The following is a 20627-nucleotide window of genomic DNA, read 5'->3' on the forward strand; positions in this document are numbered from 1 at the left end:
CTCTGGGTTTTTCAGAGACGGGAGGGGGGTGAAGCTCCCCCAGGGTCATAGGAGTAATCACAGGAGGCCGGGCCACATGCATTGCTGTGTCGGAGATCAAAGAGCCAGGGCAGGTGGCAAAGAGAGCCCTGGGGTGTCCTGGGGGCACCTCCACGTCATACACACCAGACCACCCAGAGCAGAGCCAGGCTGCCTGCACCCGCTTCCAGACCCGAAAGTGAGAAGACAAAGCCCAGCCTCTTCCCTTGCTGAGTCCTGGAGACACAGGTCAGATCTGGGCTGGGAGAAGAGCATTTTGTTTTCTGTTTTTTTTTTTTCTCTCTCTCTCTTTTTTTTTTTTTTTAACGTAAGTTTCAAGTTGGGTTTTTTTTTAAAAATTTTATTTATATTTTTATACAGCAGGTCCTCATTAGTCATCCATTTTATACACATCAGTGTATACAAGTCAATCCCAGTAGCCCAATTCATCACACCACCACCACCACCCCGCCAGCCACTTTCCCCACTTGGTGTCCATACATTTGCTCTCTAAATCTGTGTCTCAATTTCTGCCCTGCAAACCGGTTCATCTGTCCCATTTTTCTAGGTTCCACATATATGCATTAATATACGATATTTGTCTTTCTCTTTCTGACTTACTTCACTCTGTATGACAGTCTCTACATCCATCCACATCTCTACAAATGACCCAATTTCGTTCCTTTTTATGGCTGAGTAATATTCCATTGTATATATGTACCACATCTTCTTTATCCATTCGTCTGTCGATGGGCATTTAGGTTGCTTCCATGACCTGGCTATTGTCAATAGTGCTGCAATGAACATTGGGGTGCATGTGTCTTTTTGAATTATGGTTTTCTCTGGGTATATGCCCAGGAGTGGGATTGCTGGATCATATGGTAATTCTATTTTTAGTTTTTTAAGGAACCTCCATACTGCTCTCCATAGTGGCTGTATCAATTTACATTCCCACCAACAGTGCAAGAGGGTTCCCTTTTCTACACACCCTCTCCAGCATTTGTTGTTTGTAGATTTTCTGATGATGCCCATTCTAACTGGTGTGAGGTGATACTTCATTGCAGTTTTGATTTGCATTTCTCTAATAATTAGTGACGTTGAGCAGCTTTTCATGTGCTTCTGGGCCATCTGTATGTTTTCCTTGGAGAAATGTCTATTTAGGTCTTCTGCCCATTTTTGGATTGGGTTGTTTGTTTTTTTAATATTGAGCTGCATGAGCTGTTTATATATTTTGGAGATTAATCCTTTGTCCATTGATTCGTTTGCAAATATTTGCTCCTATTCTGAGGGTTGTCTTTTCGTCTTGTTTATGGTTTCCTTTGCTGTGCAAAAGCTTTTAAGTTTCATTAGGTCCCATTTGTTTATTTTTGTTTTTATTTCCATTACTCTAGGAGGTGGATCAAAAAAGATTTTGCTATGATTTATGTCAAAGAGTGTTCTTCCTATGTTTTCCTCTAAGAGTTTTATAGTGTCCGGTCTTATATTTAGGTCTCGAATCCATCTGGAGTTTATTTTTGTGTATGGTGTTAGGGAGTGTTCGAATTTCATTCTTTTACATGTAGCTGTCCAGTTTTCCCAGCACCACTTATTGAAGAGACTGTCTTTTCTCTGTTGTACATCCTTGCCTCCTTTGTGATAGATTAGTTGACCATAGGTGCATGGGTTTATCTCTGGGCTTTCTATCTTGTTCCATTGATCTATGTTTCTGTTTTTGTGCCAGTACCATATTGTCTTGATTACTGTAGCTTTGTAGTATAGTCTGAAGTCAGGGAGTCTGATTCCTCCAGCTCCGTTTTTTTCCCTCAAGACTGCTTTAGCTATTTGGGGTCTTCTGTGTCTCCATACAAATTTTAAGATTTTTTTTCTAATTCTGTAAAAAATGCCATTGGTAATTTGATAGGGATTGCATTGAATCTGTAGATTGCTTTGGGTAGTATAGCCATTTTCACAATATTGATTCTTCCAATCCAAGAACATGGTATATCTCTCCATCTGTTGGTATCATCTTTAATTTCTTTCATCAGTGTCTTATAGTTTTCTGCATACAGGTCTTTTGTCTCCCTAGGTAGGTTTATTCCTAGGTATTTTATTCTTCTTCTTGCAATGGTAAATGGGAGTGTTTCCTTAATTTCTCTTTCAGATTTTTCATCATTAGTGTATAGGAATGCAAGAGATTTCTGTGCATTAATTTTGTATCCTGCAACTTTACCAAAATCATTGATTAGCTCTAGTAGTTTTCTGGTGGCATCTTTAGGATTCTCTATGTATAGTATCCTGTCATCTGCAAACAGTGACAGTTTTACTTCTTCTTTTCCAATTTGTATTTCTTTTATTTCTTTTTCTTCTCTGATTGCCATGGCTAGGACTTCCAAAACTATGTTTAATAATAGTGGTGAGAGTGGACATCCTTGTCTTGTTCCTGATCTTAGAGGAAATGTTTTCAATTTTTCACCATTGAGAATGTTTGCTGTGGGTTTGTCATATATGGCCTTTATTATGTTGAGGTAGGTTCCCTCTATGCCCACTTTCTGGAGAGTTTTTATCATAAATGGGTATTGAATTTTGTCAAAAGCTTTTTCTGCATCTATTGAGATGATCATATGGTTTTTATTCTTCAATTTGTTAATATGGTTTATCACATTGATTGATTTATGTATATTGAAGAATCCTTGCATCCCTGGGATAAATCCCACTTGATCATGGTGTATGATCCTTTTAATGTGTTGTTGGATTCTGTTTGCCAGTATTTTGTTGAGGATTTTTGCATCTATATTCATCAGTGATATTGGTCTGTCATTTTCTTTTTTTGTAGTATCTTTGTCTGGTTTTGGTATCAGGGTGATGGTGGCCTCGTAGAATGAGTTTGGGAGTGTTCCTTCCTCTGCAATTTTTTGGAAGAGTTTGAGAAGGATGGGTGTTAGCTCGTCTCTAAATGTTTGATAGAATTCACCTGTGAAGCCATCTGGTCCTGGACTTTTGTTTGTTGGAAGATTTTTAATCACAGTTTCAATTTCATTACTTGTGATTGGTCTGTTCATATTTTCTATTTCTTCCTGGTTCAGTCTTGGAAGGTTATACCTTTCTAAGAATTTGTCCATTTCTTCCAGGTTGTCCATGTTATTGGCATAGAGTTGCTTGGAGTAGTCTCTTAGGATGCTTTGTATTTCTGTGGTGTCTGTTGTAACTTCTCCTTTTTTATTTCTAATTTTATTGATTTGAGTCCTCTTCCTCTTTTTCTTGATGAGTCTGGCTAATGGTTTATCAACTTTGTTTATCTTCTCAAAGAACCAGCTTTTAGTTTTATTGATCTTTGCTATTGTTTTCTTTGTTTCTATTTCATTTATTTCTGCTCTGATCTTTATGATTTCTTTCCTCCTGCTAACTTTGGGTTTTGTTTGTTCTTCTTTCTCTAGTTCCTTTAGGTGTAAGGTTAGATTGTTTATTTGAGATTTTTCTTGTTTCTTGAGGTAGTCTTGTATAGCTATCAACTTCCCTCTTAGAACTGCTTTCGCTGCATCTGATAGGTTTTGGATTGTCGTGTTTTCATTGTCATTTGTCTCTAGGTATTTTTTGATTTCCTCAATGATCTCTTGGTTATTTAGTAATGTATTGTTTAGCCTCCATGTGTTTGTGTTTTTTTCCCTGTAATTCATTTCTAATCTCATAGCGTTGTGGTCAGAAAAGATGCTTGATATGATTTCAATTTTCTTAAATTTACTGAGGCTTGATTTGTGACCTAAGATGTGATCTATCCTGGAGAATGTTCCGTGCGCACTTGAGAAGAAAGTGTAATCTGCTGTTTTTGGATGGAATGTCCTATATATATCAATTAAATCTATCTGGTCTCTTGTGTCATTTAAAGCTTCTGTTTCCTTATTTTCATTTCGGATGATCTGTCCATTGGTGTAAGTGAGGTGTTAAAGTCCCCCACTATGATTGTGTTACTGTCGATTTCCTCTTCTATAGCTGTTAGCAGTTGCCTTATGTATTGCGGTGCTCCTATGTTGGGTGCATATATATTTATAATTGTTATATCTTCTTCTTGGATTGATCCCTTGATCATTATGTAGTGTCCTTCCTTGTCTCTTGTAACATTCTTTATTTTAAAGTTTATTTTATCTGATATGAGTATTGCTACTCCAGCTTTCTTTTGATTTCCATTTGCATGGAATATCTTTTTCCATCCCCTCACTTTCAGTCTGTATGTGTCCCTAGGTCTGAAGTGGGTCTCTTGTAGACAGCATATAGATGGGTCTTAGTTTTTGTATACATTCAGCCAGCCTGTGTCTTTTGGTTGGAGCATTTAATCCATTCATGTTTAAGGTAATTATCGACATGTATGTTTCTGTTACCATTTCCTAATTGTTTTGGGTTTGTTTTTGTAGGTCCTTTTCTTCTCTTATGTTTCCCACTTAGAGAACTTCCTTTAGCATTTGTTGTAGAGCTGGTTTCGTGGTACTGAATTCTCTTAGCTTTTGCCTGTCTGTAAAGCTTTTGATTTCTCCATCGAATCTGAATGAGATCCTTGCTGGGTAGAGTAATCTTGGTTGTAGTTTCTTCCCTTTCATCACTTTAAGTATATCATGCCACTCCCTTCTGGCTTGTAGAGTTTCTGTTGAGAAATCAGCTGTTAACCTTATGGGAGTTCCCTTGTATGTTATTTGTCATTTTTCCCTTGTTGCTTTCAATAATTTTTCTTTGTCTTTAATTTTTGCCAGTTTGATTACTATGTGTCTCGGTGTGTTTCTCCTTGGGTTTATCCTGTATGGGACTCTCTGTGCTTCCTGGACTTGGGTGGCTATTTCCTTTCCAATGTTAGGGAAGTTTTTGACTATAATCTCTTCAAATATTTTATCGGGTCCTTTCTATCTCTCTTCTCCTTCTGGGATCCCTATAATGCAAATGTTGTTGCATTTAATGTTGTCCCAGTGGTCTCTTAGGCTGTCTTCATTTCTTTTCATTCTTTTTTCTTTAGTCTGTTCCGCAGCAGTGAATTCCACCTTTCTGTCTTCCAGGTCACTTATCCGTTCTTCTGCCTCAGTTATTCTGCTACTGATTCCTTCTACTGTAGTTTTCATTTCAGTTATTGTTTTGTTCATCTCTGTTTGTTTGTTCTTTAATTCTTCTAGGTCTTTGTTAAACATTTCTTGCATCTTCTCGATCTTTGCCTCCATTCTTATTCCGAGGTCCTGGATCATCTTCACTATCATTATTCTGAATTCTTTTTCTGGAGGGTTGCCTATCTCCACTTCATTTAGTTGTTTTTCTGGGGTTTTATCTTGTTCCTTCATCTGGTACATAGCCCTCTGCCTTTTCATCTTGTCTATCTTTCTGTGAATGTGTTTTTTGTTCCACAGGCTGCAGGACTGTAGTTCTTCTTGTTTTCTGTTTGTTTTTTATTTTATTTTTTTTTATTTGGCTGCTGCATCTCGTGGCATTCGGGATCTTATTTCCCTGACCAGGGATCGAACCCAGGCCCGGGCAGTGAAAGCACTGAGTCCTAACCACTGGACCACAAGGGAATTCCTGGGGGAGGAGCATTTTGAATCAGATATAATAGATGGAGAAATATAGCATGTTCTTGGATTGGATGAATCAATATTGTGAAAATGACTCTACTACCCAAAGCAATCTACAGGTTCAATGAGATCCCTATCAAATAACCAATGGCATTCTTCACAGAATTAGAACAAAAAATTTCACAGTTGGTATGGAAACACAAAAGACCCTGAATAGACAAAGCAATCCTGAGAAAGAAAAATGGAGTTGGAGGAACCAGGCTCCCTGACTTCAGACTATACTCCAAAGCTACAGTAATCAAGACAGTATGGTACTGCCACAAAAACAGAAATATAGATCAATAGAACAGGATAGAAAGCCCAGAGATAAACCCACACACATATGGTCACCTTATCTTTGATAAAGGAGGTAAGAATATACAATGGAGAAAAGACAGCCTCTTCAATAAGTGGTGCTGGCAAAACTGGACAGCTCCATGTAAAAGAATGAAATTAGAACACTTCCTAACACCATACACAAAAATAAACTCAAAATGGATTAAAGACCTAAATATAAGACTGGACACTATAAAACTCTTAGAGGAAAACATAGGAAAAACACTGACATAAACCACAGCAAGATCTTTTTTGACCCACCTCCTAAAGTAATGAAAGCAGAAACAAAAATAAACAAATAGGACCTAATGAAACTTAAAAGCTTTTGCACAGCAAAGGAAACCATAAACAAGATGAAAAGACAACCCTCAGAATGGGAGAAAATACTTGCAAATGAAGCAACAGACAAAGGATTAACCTCCAAAATATACCAACAGCTCATGGAGCTCCATATCAAAAAAACAAACAACACAATTAAAAAATGGGCTGAAGACCTAAATAGACATTTCACCAAAGAAGACATACAGATGGCCAACAAACACATGAAAGGATGCTCAACATCACTAATCATTAGAGAAATGGAAATCAAAACTACAATGAGGTATCACCTTACACTGGTCAGAATGGCCGTCATCAAAAAATCTACAAACAATAAATGCTTGAGAGGGTGAGGAGAAAAGGGAACCCTCTTGCACTGTTGGTGGGAATGTAAATTGATACAGTCACTATGGAGAACAGTATGGAGGTTCCTTAAAAAACTAAAAATAGAACTACCATATGACCCAGCAATCCCACTGCTGGACATATATCCAGAGAAAACCATAATTCAAAAGGACACATGTACCCCAGTGTTCATTGCAGCACTATTTACAATAGGCAGGACATGGAAAAAACCTGAATGTCCAATGACAGATGAATGAATAAAGAAGATGTGGTACATATATACAATGGAATATTACTCAGCCATAAAAAGGAACAAAACTGGATCATCTGCAGAGATGTGGCTGGACCTAGAGTCTGTCATACAGAGTGAAGTAAGCCAGAAAGAGAAAAACAAATATCGTATATTAACGCATATATGTGGAATCTAGAAAAATGATACATATGAACCTATTTGCAGGGCAGGAATAGAGACGCAGACATAGAGAAGGGACATGTGGACACGGCGGGGAAGGGGAGGGTGGGATGAATTGGGAGATTAGGATTGACATATATACACTACCATGCGTAAAATAGATAGCTAGTGGGAACATGCTGTAAAGCACAGGGAGCTCAGCTCGGTGCTCTGTGATGACCTAGATGGGCGGGATGGTGGGGGGGGAGGTCCAAGAGGGAGGGGATATAGGTATGCGTATGGCTGAGTCACTTCATTGTACAGCAGAAGCAAGCACAGCAGTGTAAAGCAATTATACCCTAAAAAAAAAAAAAAAAGGACTAAAGTGTTCCCTGGAGACTAAACTAAATGTTTATAACAGAAAGTGACTTTTCTTAAGATGTCATTAAGCGGCGTGACCCAGATGGAGAAAGAGATTTGATATCACATATTTGAGGCGGGGGGTGATTGGAAAATTCAAAATCATCTTATGTTTGTGTTGACGATTAAAACATCATGATCATGTCCTGAAGGATCAGGTTCGTGGGATGTGGTGAACAGACTTACTTGGGCCTCAGTGGTCTAAGCCACACCACACTCTAGATGCCCTCAGCCTGCATGGCTCTCATTACGTTTGTCTGTCTCACTTGATGGGTGGTCACTGTTGGACACGGTCTTGATCAAGGGCCCCGTCATCAGCCAAGTGACCACCGAGTACATGTAACTCTCTGGTTGGCCAGAATCAAACGTTGTCTCTTTAGCCACACTGGACACTGATTTGTCTACTTCCTAGAATCAGACTCTTGGTTTCCCTTATTTAAATGTAAGACTGCACTACAAAGGCATTCACACACGCTCAAACGAAGGAGCCAATTGCAAGCCAGCGTGTACTTTGCGATTTAATTCCTGCAAAACAAACCACACACGCAGTCACTGCTTCCCCCCACCCCTGCCCCCCCCCCACTGAAGGAAAAAGGACTGGAACCAAAATAGTGGAGTTTTCACTGGGCAGTGGGACCCTAGATGGTTTTTATTGCCTTCTTTTTCTTAATATGCATGGTCTAATTTTTGTGCAATGAAATTTCTTCCCAATTAATGGTATCATTCCATGACGTTATTCCCTTTGGAGAACTTACGTTCACTTTGCTTTAAAGAGAAGCATTAAGGTCCAACAGATGGATCTCCACGGGGTTAGTAAACCATCCCTTGCAGCAGGCATCAGAGGAGAAGGGAAGTTAGCCCGAGGATTGTTCAAGAAGGATTTAAGGGACCCACACTAATATTTGGCTCAGAGCCTAGAATGCACACTTTTACCATTGCCTTGTGGGTTCGTTTTCTAGGTTTATAGTCATTTTCTCCTATGAAGTTAAGTCTTTTTTTTTTTTTGGCTGTGTTGGGTCTTCGTTTCTGTGCGAGGGCCTTCTCTAGTTGCGGCGAGCGGGGGCCACTCCTCATCGCGGTGCGTGGGCCTCTCACCATCGCGGCCTCCCCTGCTGCGGAGCACAGGCTCCAGACGCGCAGGCTCAGTAGTTGTGGCTCACGGGCCTAGTTGCTCCGCGGCACGTGGGATCCTCCCAGACCAGGGCTCGAACCCATGTCCCCTGCGTTGGCAGGCAGACTCTCAACCACTGCGCCACCAGGGAAGCCCTGAAGTTAAGTCTTTACGAGGAAAAATTGCATTAAGATAATACTGAAGATTTCAAGTGATCTTCTGTGTGGGCCATTTATTTTCTCACCTGAAGTGATAATTGCCTCTTTGTGACATCATAATTGCTTGCTGGAGACCTGATTATCACGTCACCAACAGAGGATGAACCCTGCGGGTAAGGAGGAAGCTGCAGGAGCCGATGAACCCCCAGGAAACCAGGATTTAATTTTCATGCACATGTCAAAGTTAATACAGGGAAAGCAGGAGAGGGTGACAATTTCACTTTCATGGTATGTCTGTGATCCTCACCGCACGGGCTCACACTGTTTTCCATGAGCTGCAGCTGCCTTTCTGTTTCCTCCAACCTGAAACCAACATGCTCTCCAATCATTAAGGCAGTGATGGAGCACACAGGCACCACAATCTCCTTTCCGGTGGGAGCAGTAGAGGCGAGGGTGGGCGAAGGGCAGATGGTACTAAATCAGGGTGGGTGAGGCGAGTGGTGGTACACAAGCTTGAGGAAACTGTGGATCTTTAAGGCTGAGAGTCAGTGTTTAAAGATAAAATGTAACCTGCAATATTTAATTTAGCTAGTGTTTTTCCTAGACATGGAAGCTTTAAGTATTTCCCTGTTGAAAGCAATTTTACTAATTTTGTTTGTTCTTTTTCTATTATGAAGCACGCCATCTATTTTCTTCCTCCACAGTGTTTACATATTGTTAAAATCATTGCATATAAGGTAAAACCTCAAACAATGAAAAGGCTCAAGGTTTAGGCTGTGGATTCCAGTTTAAAAAGATCTGCTGGTTAACTGAAGATTAAAATCAAAAGACTCTTGTTTTCACCTTGTGGGCTGAAACTATTTTTACAAGTGAAGGTTCTGGATAGATGGGTCTAGTTAATTGACATTATATCTGTCCTTTAGATTAGGTCCAAGACACGGTTTTCCACTTAAAAGATCAGACCTTAACAACTGCAGGAAAGGCAGGTGGATTTTGAATATTACCTCACTGTCCAAGGAGCTAGATCAAATGACACTCGGGTTTGCCAGTCACTCGTTTTCGAGAGCGTAGGTTTACTGCTAATAGCATATTCTTTCCTCAGACCTTTCAGCTGCTTCAGAAGATAATTTCACTGTTGCCCTTCCTATAACCCTAAGTCAGCCTAGGCCAGGTTCATGATGTGGAAACAAACAGCGCTAAATCTCTGTGGCTTAGCACTTCAGAGCTCATTTCTTGTTCATCCAAAGTCTTTTACTGTCCAAAGGCAGGTGAGGCTTAGGGATCAAAAGACTTTGTCGGACTCGCAGCCCTGCCATCTTCATACAGGGTCCCCCCACCTGTCGCGCCACCGACAGGGAGACAAGAGATTGAAGAACAGCATGTGGGCTTTTCACTGCTGTGGGCTGGGAAGTGAGTTACTCACCACCATCAACTCTGTGTATAAATCCGTGGCCCACCCAACTACAAGATGCTGAGAGGCGTACTTTTCTGTGTTATCATCAGGAAGGATGTGGAAGCAGACTTGGGGTACCATCTCTTCCGAATCAGTCTCTTTAAACATTGTGAGGAGAAGTAAATGCCTTTTGTTGAGAAGGTCTGAGACCTTGACAAATTATATATATATATATATATGATATAATTATCTATAACAACAGAATATATAATATGAAATATATATTTCAGGGTGCTCTGGAAAAAAAAGAGGGGGTTCCATGCCAAAGAGGTTGAAGAGCACTGAATTCTGCCTTGCACACTTGGTTATTCACAAAACACTTTGATGTATAAAATGATGACCAAAAGCCTTTAGAGGGACTTCCAGTTATGGGGGCACGAAGATGTCCACAGTTCCTCTCTGGAAAAACACATGTAAAACTGGACAGAATTGTCTGAAATATCCATTTCAGGGTACCGGAAACCAAAGGCAGACAACAAACTTAGAAGCATTCTTGGAAAAAGTGCTAGACTTCTGAGTAGTAGTCTGGCCTTGCTGCCCAGGGCTGCTCTCAGACTCTCAGAACAGCAGCTTTGTTGTCAGAATGTACACTCTTGGGGTTTGGGGGAGCTGGGGGAAAAGCCCCTGTGATTGCTGGTGGAAAGTGGTGGGCTCAGTGGGGGATGAAGGAGGGCGGCGGAGACCGTCCATGTCCAAACTTCACGCAGCTCCCCCAAGCTCTTCTCGTGACTAGGCCTCATCCTTGGGTCTTGTCCTCAGGCCTGCACAGCCCTATTTTCGCCAGAATCCTTCGAAGTCAGGTTAGCACGAATCCCCTGCCTCCCATTTCTAATCACCCTCAACATCTGATCAAGTTTCTATTTGCTACCATCTCTCGGGTGACATCTGACCACACTGGCCTGCCCTCAGAAAGAACTGTGTTAAGTCAGTTTAGCAAAAGCTTCCCCCACCCTTGATGTCTCCTCTTAGTAATTTTCCAGCCACCGAGCTGCGTCACCTGCCCCTTGGTCATAAATCTCCTCTTGTCCTTGCTGTGTTTGGAATCGAGCCCGGTTCTATACCGAGGGCTCTTTTCCCCCATTGCGGCAGTTCCTCAATAACATCTATTTTTACCACTTGGACTACTCTCCAGCTCTGGTTTCTTAGCAAAGGAAAACCTGCAGCTTTAATAGCCTGAGATTGGAGACCCAATTAGGGCAAGCAGCAGACCCATGAGAAATTTAACAAAGAAATTCCAGAAATGAGAGAGCTATAGAAGGACTGAGATGAGCCCTCTCCACATCCCTGAGTGACTGGAAAACTATTCAGCGTGGAAAAGACCCAAGAGAGCCTGACAAAAAGTGAAACCGGAGGTATAGCTGCAACTTACAAAGCATTCTCCAACCCACACATGGGTCCCTCAGAGAGGGTGTGAGTCTTACAGGCTCGAGGCCTGAAGCATTGTTGACTACAGAGCTATGTAGGCACAAGAGCAACGCTTAGGAAAGGCAGGCAAAAAAATATAAGAACAAACATGTAGTAGAGACATCGCCTGTACACCACAGGGGTGACAGATTCCAGGGTTTAAGTCCAGGAAATGATAAACAAGAATCACAATCTAAAGAAAAATAGAACAGAATCTAGAATTGCTATAATACATGAACTAAAATATCCAGTTTCCGTTTAAAATTTTACTAGACTGAAAAGAGAATAGGAAAGTATGACTCATACTCAGGGGAAAAAAAAAAAGGCAATATAAACAGACTGAACGGGCCCATATTTTGGATTTAGTAGACAAAGACTCCAAAGCACCTATTATAAATATGTTCAAAAAGTTAAAAGAAAATATAACAATGACTCAACAAATAGACAATCTCAATAGTGAAATAAAAATTATTAACAAATTAAAAATTAATTATAAAGTTGTAAATAATTTAAAAATGAAAAAAAAATCACCAGCTGGGCTTAGCAGCAGGTTTCAGATGGCAGAAAGGTGAATTAGTGAATTCAAAGATTGAGCAATAGAAACTATCCAATCTGAAGAACAGAGAGAAAAAAGATTGAAAAAAAAATGAACAGTCTTAGCAATATATAAAGCAAAATCAAGTGTACTAGGAGAGAAGAGGGAGAAAAAATAATTGCTGAAAACTTCACAACTTAATCAAAACCATTAATCTGTAGACTCAAGATGCTCAGCAACCCTCAAATAGGAAAAACACAAAGAGATCCCCAGCTAGACCTACAGACATAGTGTTGTAAGCAAAAGAATATGAGAAATTTTGAAAACAGCCAAAGAAAACAACGTATAATGAACCATTGATAAGATTAACATCTGTCTTCCCATCAGAAACAGTGCAAGCCAGAAGGCCATGGAATTGCATATCCAAAGTGCCAGAAGTCAGCTGCAGACCAAGAGTTCTATATGCAGTGAAATCCTTCTTCACAAATAAAGGTGAAATTAAGACATTCCCAAATAAACAAAAGCTGAGCCCTGATCTACAAGAACATTTTAAAAAAGTCCTTCAGGATAAAAGGAAATTGATTCATAGGAACACACAGAGAACACCAGAAATGTTAAATATGTGGGCAAATATAAGACTTTATTTCTTAATTTCTTTAATAAATGTAAGATTGTTTAAAGCAGTAATTGTGACATTGTATTGTTGAGTTTATACCATACATAGATACACTATATATGATGATAATAGCCAAAAAGAAGTGGGGGCAGGTAGAATGAAGTTATTCTGGAGCGCAGTTACTACATTTTACTGGAATTAAATCAGTAGTAACCTGAAGAATACTGTGATACACCGAAGATGCATACTGCAATTCCAAGAACTACCACTAAGAATAAATAAGTAACCAAAAATATAGCTAAAAATAAAATAAAACGGTACACCTAAAAATATTTGTTTAACACAAAAGAAGAAAGTAAAAGGGAACAGATGCTTTGTACTATCTTTGTAACTTTTCTGTAAATCTGAAACTATTCTAACATAAAATTTTTATATCAAAAGATAAGCAGAGGGCAGAAGACCTAAATAGACATTTCTCCAAAGAAGATATACAGATTGCCAACGAACACATGAAAGAATGCTCAACATCATTAATCATTAGAGAAATGCAAATCAAAACTACAATGAGATATCATCTCACACTGGTCAGAATGGCCATCATCAAACCTACAAACAACAAATGCTGGAGAGGGTGTGGAGGAAAGAGAACCCTCTTGCACTGTTGGTGGGAATGTAATTTGATACAGCCACTATGGAGAACAGTATGGAGGTTCCTTAAAAAACAAAAAATAGAACTACCATACGACCCAGCAATCCCACTACTGGGCATATACCCTGAGAAAACCAAATTCAAAAAGAGTCATGTGCCAAAATGTTCATTGCAGCTCTATTTACAATAACCAGGACATGGAAGCAACCTAAGTGTCCATCGACAGATGAATGGATAAAGAAGATGTGGCACATATATACAATGGAATATTACTCAGCCATGAAAAGGAACGAAACTGAGTTTTTTGTAGTGAGGTGGATGGACCTAGAGACTGTCATACAGAGTGAAGTAAGTCAGAAAGAGAAAAACAAATACTGTATGCTAACACATATATATGGAATCTAAAAAAAAAAGGAAAAAAATAGTCAGAAGAACCTAGGGGCAAGATGGGAATAAAGATGCAGACCTACTAGAGAATGGACTTGAGGATACGGGGAGGGTGAAGGGTAAGCTGGGACAAAGTGAGACAGTGGCATGGACATATATACACTACCAAACGTAAAATAGATAGCTAGTGGGAAGCAACCGCATAGCACAGGGAGATCAGCTCGGTGCTTTGTGACCACCTAGAGGGGTGGGATAGGGAGGGTGGGAGGGAGATGCAAGAGGGAAGAGATATGGGGACGTATGTATATGTATAACTGATTCACTTTGTTATAAAGCAGAAACTAACACACCATTGTAAAGCAATTATACTCCAATAAAGATGTTAAAAAAAAAAAAGATAAGCAGAGGAGAACAACTAACATGAGATATATAGAAAGTAAAAGACAAAACAGTAGGTATAAGTCCAGCTTCATCATTAAAACATTCAATAGGCATGGACAAAACAGTCTAGTCAAAAGACAGATTATCAGAATGGATAAAAAATGGAAGACTCAATGATAGGTTGTCTTCAAGAGACATATTTTATACTTAAACACTCAATTAGACTGAAATAAAAGGATAGAAAAAGGTATACAAGGAAACATTAACCATAAGAGAGCTGGGGAGGCCATACTAATATCAGACAAAATCGAATCAAGAAAAGTAATATTACTAGAGACAAAGAGGAACATTTCCTAATGATAGAGTCAATACATCAAGAAGAAATAGCAATGATAAATGTATGTGCACCTAACAGAAGAGCCTGAAGTTATATGAAACAAAATTTGAATGAATTGAAAAAAGAAATCAATTCAACATTTATAGTTGGAGATTCCAATATTCTTCTCTCAGTGATTGATAGAACAGTTAAATGGAAAAAGCAGTAAGGATATAGAAGATTTGACCACCCTGTAAATCAAACTGACCTAATTTATATATATTCTCTACTGGCATGTCTATAATACTCCACTAAACAGAAGAATACATCTTCTTCTCAAATGCACATGAAACATTCTATAGGATAGACCATATGTTAAATCACAAAGAAGTCTCAAGGAAAAAGGACTGAAATCATACAAAGTATGTTCTCCAACTAAAAGAAAATTAAATTAGAAATCAATAATAGAAAAAAACTCATCAAACCAGCAATAGAAAGGAACTTCTGTAACCTAACCCACAAATATTAGAAAGCTAAACAACATATTTTAATAATCCATGGGCCAGAGTAAATTACCAGGGATATTAGAAAATTTCTTGAACTGAAAAAAATGAAAATACAATGTATCAACTTTTATTGGTTAAAGTTTTATACTTAAGTGCTTATATTCACAAAGAAGTAATATCTAAAATCAATAAGCTAAGCTTTGGATTCAAGAAGATAGAAAAGGGCTTCCCTGGTGGCGCAGTGGTTGAGAATCTGCCTGCCAATGCAGGGGACACGGGTTCGAGCCCTGGTCTGGGAAGATCCCACATGCCGCAGAGCAACTAGGCCTGTGAGCCACAACTACTGAGCCTGCGCGTCTGGAGCCTGTGCTCTGCAACAAGAGAGGCCGCGATAGTGAGAGGCCCGCGCACCGCGATGAAGAGTGGCCCCCACTTGCCGCAACTAGAGAAAGCCCTCGCACAGAAACGAAGACCCAACACAGCCAAAAATAAATAAATAAATAATAAAAATAAAGGAATTCCTTTGGGGGAAAAAAAAAAAAAAGCACCGTATCCCTGCTGGAACTCTAAAACCAAAAAAAAAAAAAAAAAAAAAGAAGAGAAAAATCAATCATAAAATAAGTAGAATGGAGGAAATATCAAAGCAGAATTCAATGAAATAGAAAGCAGAGAAAGAATAGAGAGAATTGATGAAACTAAAAATGAGTTCTTTGTAAAGATTAAAAATGGGACCAGGGCTTCCCTGGTGGCGCAGTGGTTGAGAATCCGCCTGCCAATGCAGGGGACATGGGTTCGAGCCCTGGTCTGGGAAGATCCCACATGCCACGGAGCAACTAGGCCCGTGAGCCACAATTACTGAGCCTGCGCATTCTGGAGCCTGTGCTCCGCAACAAGAGAGGCCACGATAGTGAGAGGCCCGCGCACCGCGATGAAGAGTGGCCCCTGCTTGCCACAACTAGAGAAAGCCCTCGCACAGAAACGAAGACCCAACACAGCCATAAATAAATAAATAAATAAATATTTAAAAAAAAAAAAAAAAAAAAAAAAATGGGACCAATCAGAGGTTGGAAGACTTTTAGTAAAGGTTCAAAAAGTAAATATTAAAAGCTCTGCAGATTATGTTTGGTCTCTGTTGCATATTCTTCTTCTTCGTTTTTGTTGTTTTACAACTCCTTAAAAATGTAAAAACCATTCTTTATTCCTGAGTTATACAAAAACAGGCTATAGGCCAGATTTGGCCCATGTGCCATGGCTAACCCCTGAGCTATACTGAGCAGGAAAAAAGACACAAACTGACAAAATCAAGAATGATAGAGGAGACATCATTACAGACTTTACTGTAATTAAAAGAATTATAACAGATTATTATGAACAGTTTTATGCTAACATTTTAGACAACTTTGAGGAAAAGGAAAAATTCCTTGAAGGATACAAATTACAAAAACTGACTAAAGAAAAAAGTTTTAAAGTGAATTAGACTCCTATCAAGTAAAATGAATTGAATTAGTCATTTAAAATCTTCCCATAAAGAAAATCCCTGATCCAGGGGGCTCCGCTAGTGAACTCTATCAAACATTTAAGAAAGAAATAATACCAATCCTACACAAACTCTTTCAAAAATAGAGAATAATGGAACATTTCCCAACTCACTTTATGACTCCAGTATTACTTGGTACCAAAGGCAGACAATGATATGACAAACCACAAGATCCTATTCCTTACAGATATAGATGCAAAATTCTTCTAAAAACTTAGCAAACTGAATCCAGCAACATATGAAAAAGATTATACACTATGACCAAGTGGCATTTATCCCAGGAATGCAAGATTAGTGTAACATTTGAAAATCAATTAATGTAAGACACCATATTAATAGAATAAAGAACAAACATAATAGATGCAGAAGAAAAAACATTTGACAAAATTCTACATTCATTTATGATAAAAAAATCCTCTCACCAAATCAGAATAGAAAGGAATGTCTTTGACCTAATACAGAGTATCTACAAAAAGCCACAGCTAACATCATACTTAAAGGTGAAAGGCACACTTGTTCCCTAAGACTGGGAACTGGGCAAGGGATGTTCACTCTCACCACTTCTAATCAGCATTGTACTAGAATTTCAATCCAAGGCCATTTATCAAGAAGAAGAAATAAAAGTTACTCAGATTGGAAAGAAAGAAGTAAAACAATCTCTATTTTCAGAGGATGTGATCTTGTATACAGAAATATTGATGTATATGACTAATAAACTATTAGAACTAATAATTCGGAAGGTTGCAGGGTACAAGAAAATAATTCCATCTTCAATAGCATCAAAAAATAGGAATAAATTTAGATAAAGGGGGCAACACTGCAAACTACAAAACATTATTGAAAAAATTAAATAAGATCTAAATAAATGGAATGATCCCATGTTCATGGATTAGAAGATTTAATCTGAAGATAGCAATACTCCCCATATTGATTTACAGATTCAATGCAGTCTCTATCAAAATCCTAGCTGTCTTATTTGTAGAAATTGGCAAGCTTATCCTAAAATTCGTATGAAAATTCAAGAGATCCTATATAACTAAAACAATCTTGAGAAAGAAGAAAGAAGTTGGAAGATTCTTAACAGTTAATGAAACTTACTACAAAACTACAGTAATCAATACTGTGTGGTACTGGCAGACATATAGAGCAATGGAATAGAATCTGGAGTCCAAAAATAAGCCAGTACATTTATAATCAGTTATAATCAACTTATAATCAGTTGATTTTCAACAAAGGTGCCAAGACAATTTGATGGGGAAAGCACAGTATTTTCAACAAATGATACAGGGACAAATGGATATTGACACTCAAACAAATGGAATCGTGCCCCTTCCTCATTTCATACACAAAAACTGACACAGAATGAATCATTAATATAAATAGAAAAGCTAAAACTATAAATCTTTTAGAAGAAAACACAGGAGCAGATATCCATGATCTTGTGTTAGGCAAAGCTTTCTTAGATATGACACCAAAAAAATGAGTGACAAAAGAAAAAATAGATAAATTGGACTTTCTCAAATTTAAAAAATTTTCTGCTTCAATGAATACCATCAAAAAAGTGAAAAACACAGAAATAGGAGAAAAATAGAAAATAGAAAAAAATTAACCCAACTCTAAAAATTGACAAAAGATCTTAATAAACATTTCTCCAAAGAAGATATAGAAATGGCCAATAAGCACAAGAAAAGACACTCAACACCATTTGCCATCACGGAAACTCAAATCAAAATCATATTGAGTCACCATTTTATACCTGTTAGGATGGCACAATGAAAAAGACAATTATACCAAGCGTTGAGAAGGATGTGGGGAGATAGGAACCCTCATACACGGTCGATGAGAATGTAAAATGGTGCAGCCACTTTGGAAAACAGTCTGGTAGTTCCTCTAAAGGTTAAACATAGAATTACTACACGGCCCAGCAATTCTACACCCAAAAGAAATGAAAACATACGTCCACATAAAAACGTGTACATGAATATTCATAGCAACATTAATCAATAACAAACAGTGGAAACAACCAAAACGGATGAATCGTTAAGTACATCCACAAAGTGGAATGTTATTCAGCAATAAAAAGAAGTGAAGCATTGACACACGCTACAGTGTGGGTGAAATTTGAAAACATTATGCTCAGTGAATGAAGCCAGTTACAAAAGACCACATGTGGTATTATTTCATTTGTACGAAATGTCCAGAACAGGCAAATCCAGAGACAGAGCATCTAGTAACGCCTCAGGCTGGGGCGGGGGAACTGGGGTGAAATGGGGAGTGATTCCTAGTACCGCTGCAGTTTCTTTTGGGGGTGATGAAAATATTCTAAAATTGTTTGTGATAATGGTTGTACAACTCTCCGAATATACTAAAAACCACTGAATTGTTAGAAAAGCCCAGTGAGCATGCAGATGCAGTATGTATTTCACACGTGAGCTAGCTGGTGTTGTAGGGTCGAAATACTGAGCCCCCAGGGTGTCCACCACTGCGCTGGGTGATGAAGATAGACACACTTATCCTTCACAGAGCCCGGAGCCCGGCTTAGCACATATCAGGCAGTCAAGTTCAACACTGACAAGTCTCAAAATAGAGAATGTAAAACAGAACAAATTCCATGCTTTCCTTGTGCTATATTCTGTCTCCGTCCGTCCACCGACTGGGAAGACATTTCAGAATCCTTCCGACCTCTGAAGTTAACCGTACGAACTGCATGAAACCGAGGTTTCCAGGTGCTGGGATCCACATACCAGACGGAACTTGTAATAAGCTAGACCTTTGTGTCCAGGTGCGGGAGATTTGTTTCAAGCCCCCAGGGAGTATTCTGGCGTGGTGTTGCTGGGTTTGCTTTATGTATTTTCCTGATTGCATTGACCATAAATTTCCATCAGCTTGTAGGGGTTCCCATTCTTCTCAGCAGGCCGCTGATCTATGTCGTAAACGGGCCAGCCTCTCCCGCACTCACCAGCCACTGAAAGTACATCCGCTCACAGACACGCCAACAGGCTGGGACCAAACCACAGGTCTTGTCTCCACCAGTTGCTCTTTCCATCTCAGTCTGGAAGATGGTTCCCTCTGATCTGTTCCCTGGTAACCTGATCCCCTCCCTTCTCATCTCCAGGAGCCCCAGCTAGGTCTTCAACAAAAACTCCTGCACACCTGCCTTCCCCTCATTCAACCACAAGCTTCTTTAGGAAGGGATGTCTCTCTTTATAACGGCTTCCTTGTGAGTTCCTGTACTGAGACTCACACAGCACTTTCTATAAAATGCGCACAGGCAAGGTAACTTTTGGTTCAGATACCAATTAGCCAGAGACTAGCTGGGACTCTGAAAACAGATTTTTCCTGCCATCTATTTCTGGTAAAAGAAAGTAGATTTGTAAAACACAAAGGATTGTGCCAGGAATTTAAAAAACAAAAAGATTTTGTAAAAACCTTCTGGGATGTATCCGGGATAAACAGACAGACGTGATCTTTACCTTTACAGTTTCTTCTGGAGTCGAGTGGATGCTTGCCACATTGGCTTGAAATGTCACCCCTAGAGATTCATCTTTTAGTTCCAACCCTTTTCCTACTGTGTAAACGTAAATTCTCGAAAGATAGGTAATATATTAAAGTCACGTGGTTTTTACTGTTGTAGTGTGAATTAGTTGATTGGTGTCTCAGGTGACAGCTCACAACTCCTGAGGACTTGTTTTTGAAAGAGATACAAAGACACGGCCCCCAAGTTTATTAGGGAGGCGGGTGGGCAGATCCAGCCGAGCAGTGATGGTGCAGGTGCGGAGTCCGCCGGTGAGCTGGCAGTGCCGGCACCCAGTTGGAGGATACAAGGTGCCTCTCAGGAGAGGGGGCAACGCGAGGAGAAGGGGGGGAGAGGCTGCCGGAAGGAAGGAGCAGACGCACCCACCCCAGAACCCACGCGCAGATGCCTGGGGCCACTGGAGTTCTGAGCTCTCCGTGCGATGCTCCGTTGCGGAGCTGGCTGGTACGGCAGTCAAAGCTGTCGCGAGGTGCCGGATCCCAGCTCACCGTGGCCCTGTCACTCTGAGAGGCTGCTTCTCAAAGCTGTGACAGGGTCCTTGAACTCGGCCTGAAGGGTCCTCCAGCTTTCCCACGCTTTCTCCTCACCAGGCCCTACTTACACGTGAGAACTTCCTTCCTGACTCCCCGCTCGGGCTGTAGAGAAGCCTCCCG

The sequence above is a fragment of the Balaenoptera ricei genome, chromosome 13 (genome assembly GCF_028023285.1).
Source record: "Balaenoptera ricei isolate mBalRic1 chromosome 13, mBalRic1.hap2, whole genome shotgun sequence".
Taxonomy (NCBI): Eukaryota; Metazoa; Chordata; class Mammalia; order Artiodactyla; family Balaenopteridae; genus Balaenoptera; species Balaenoptera ricei.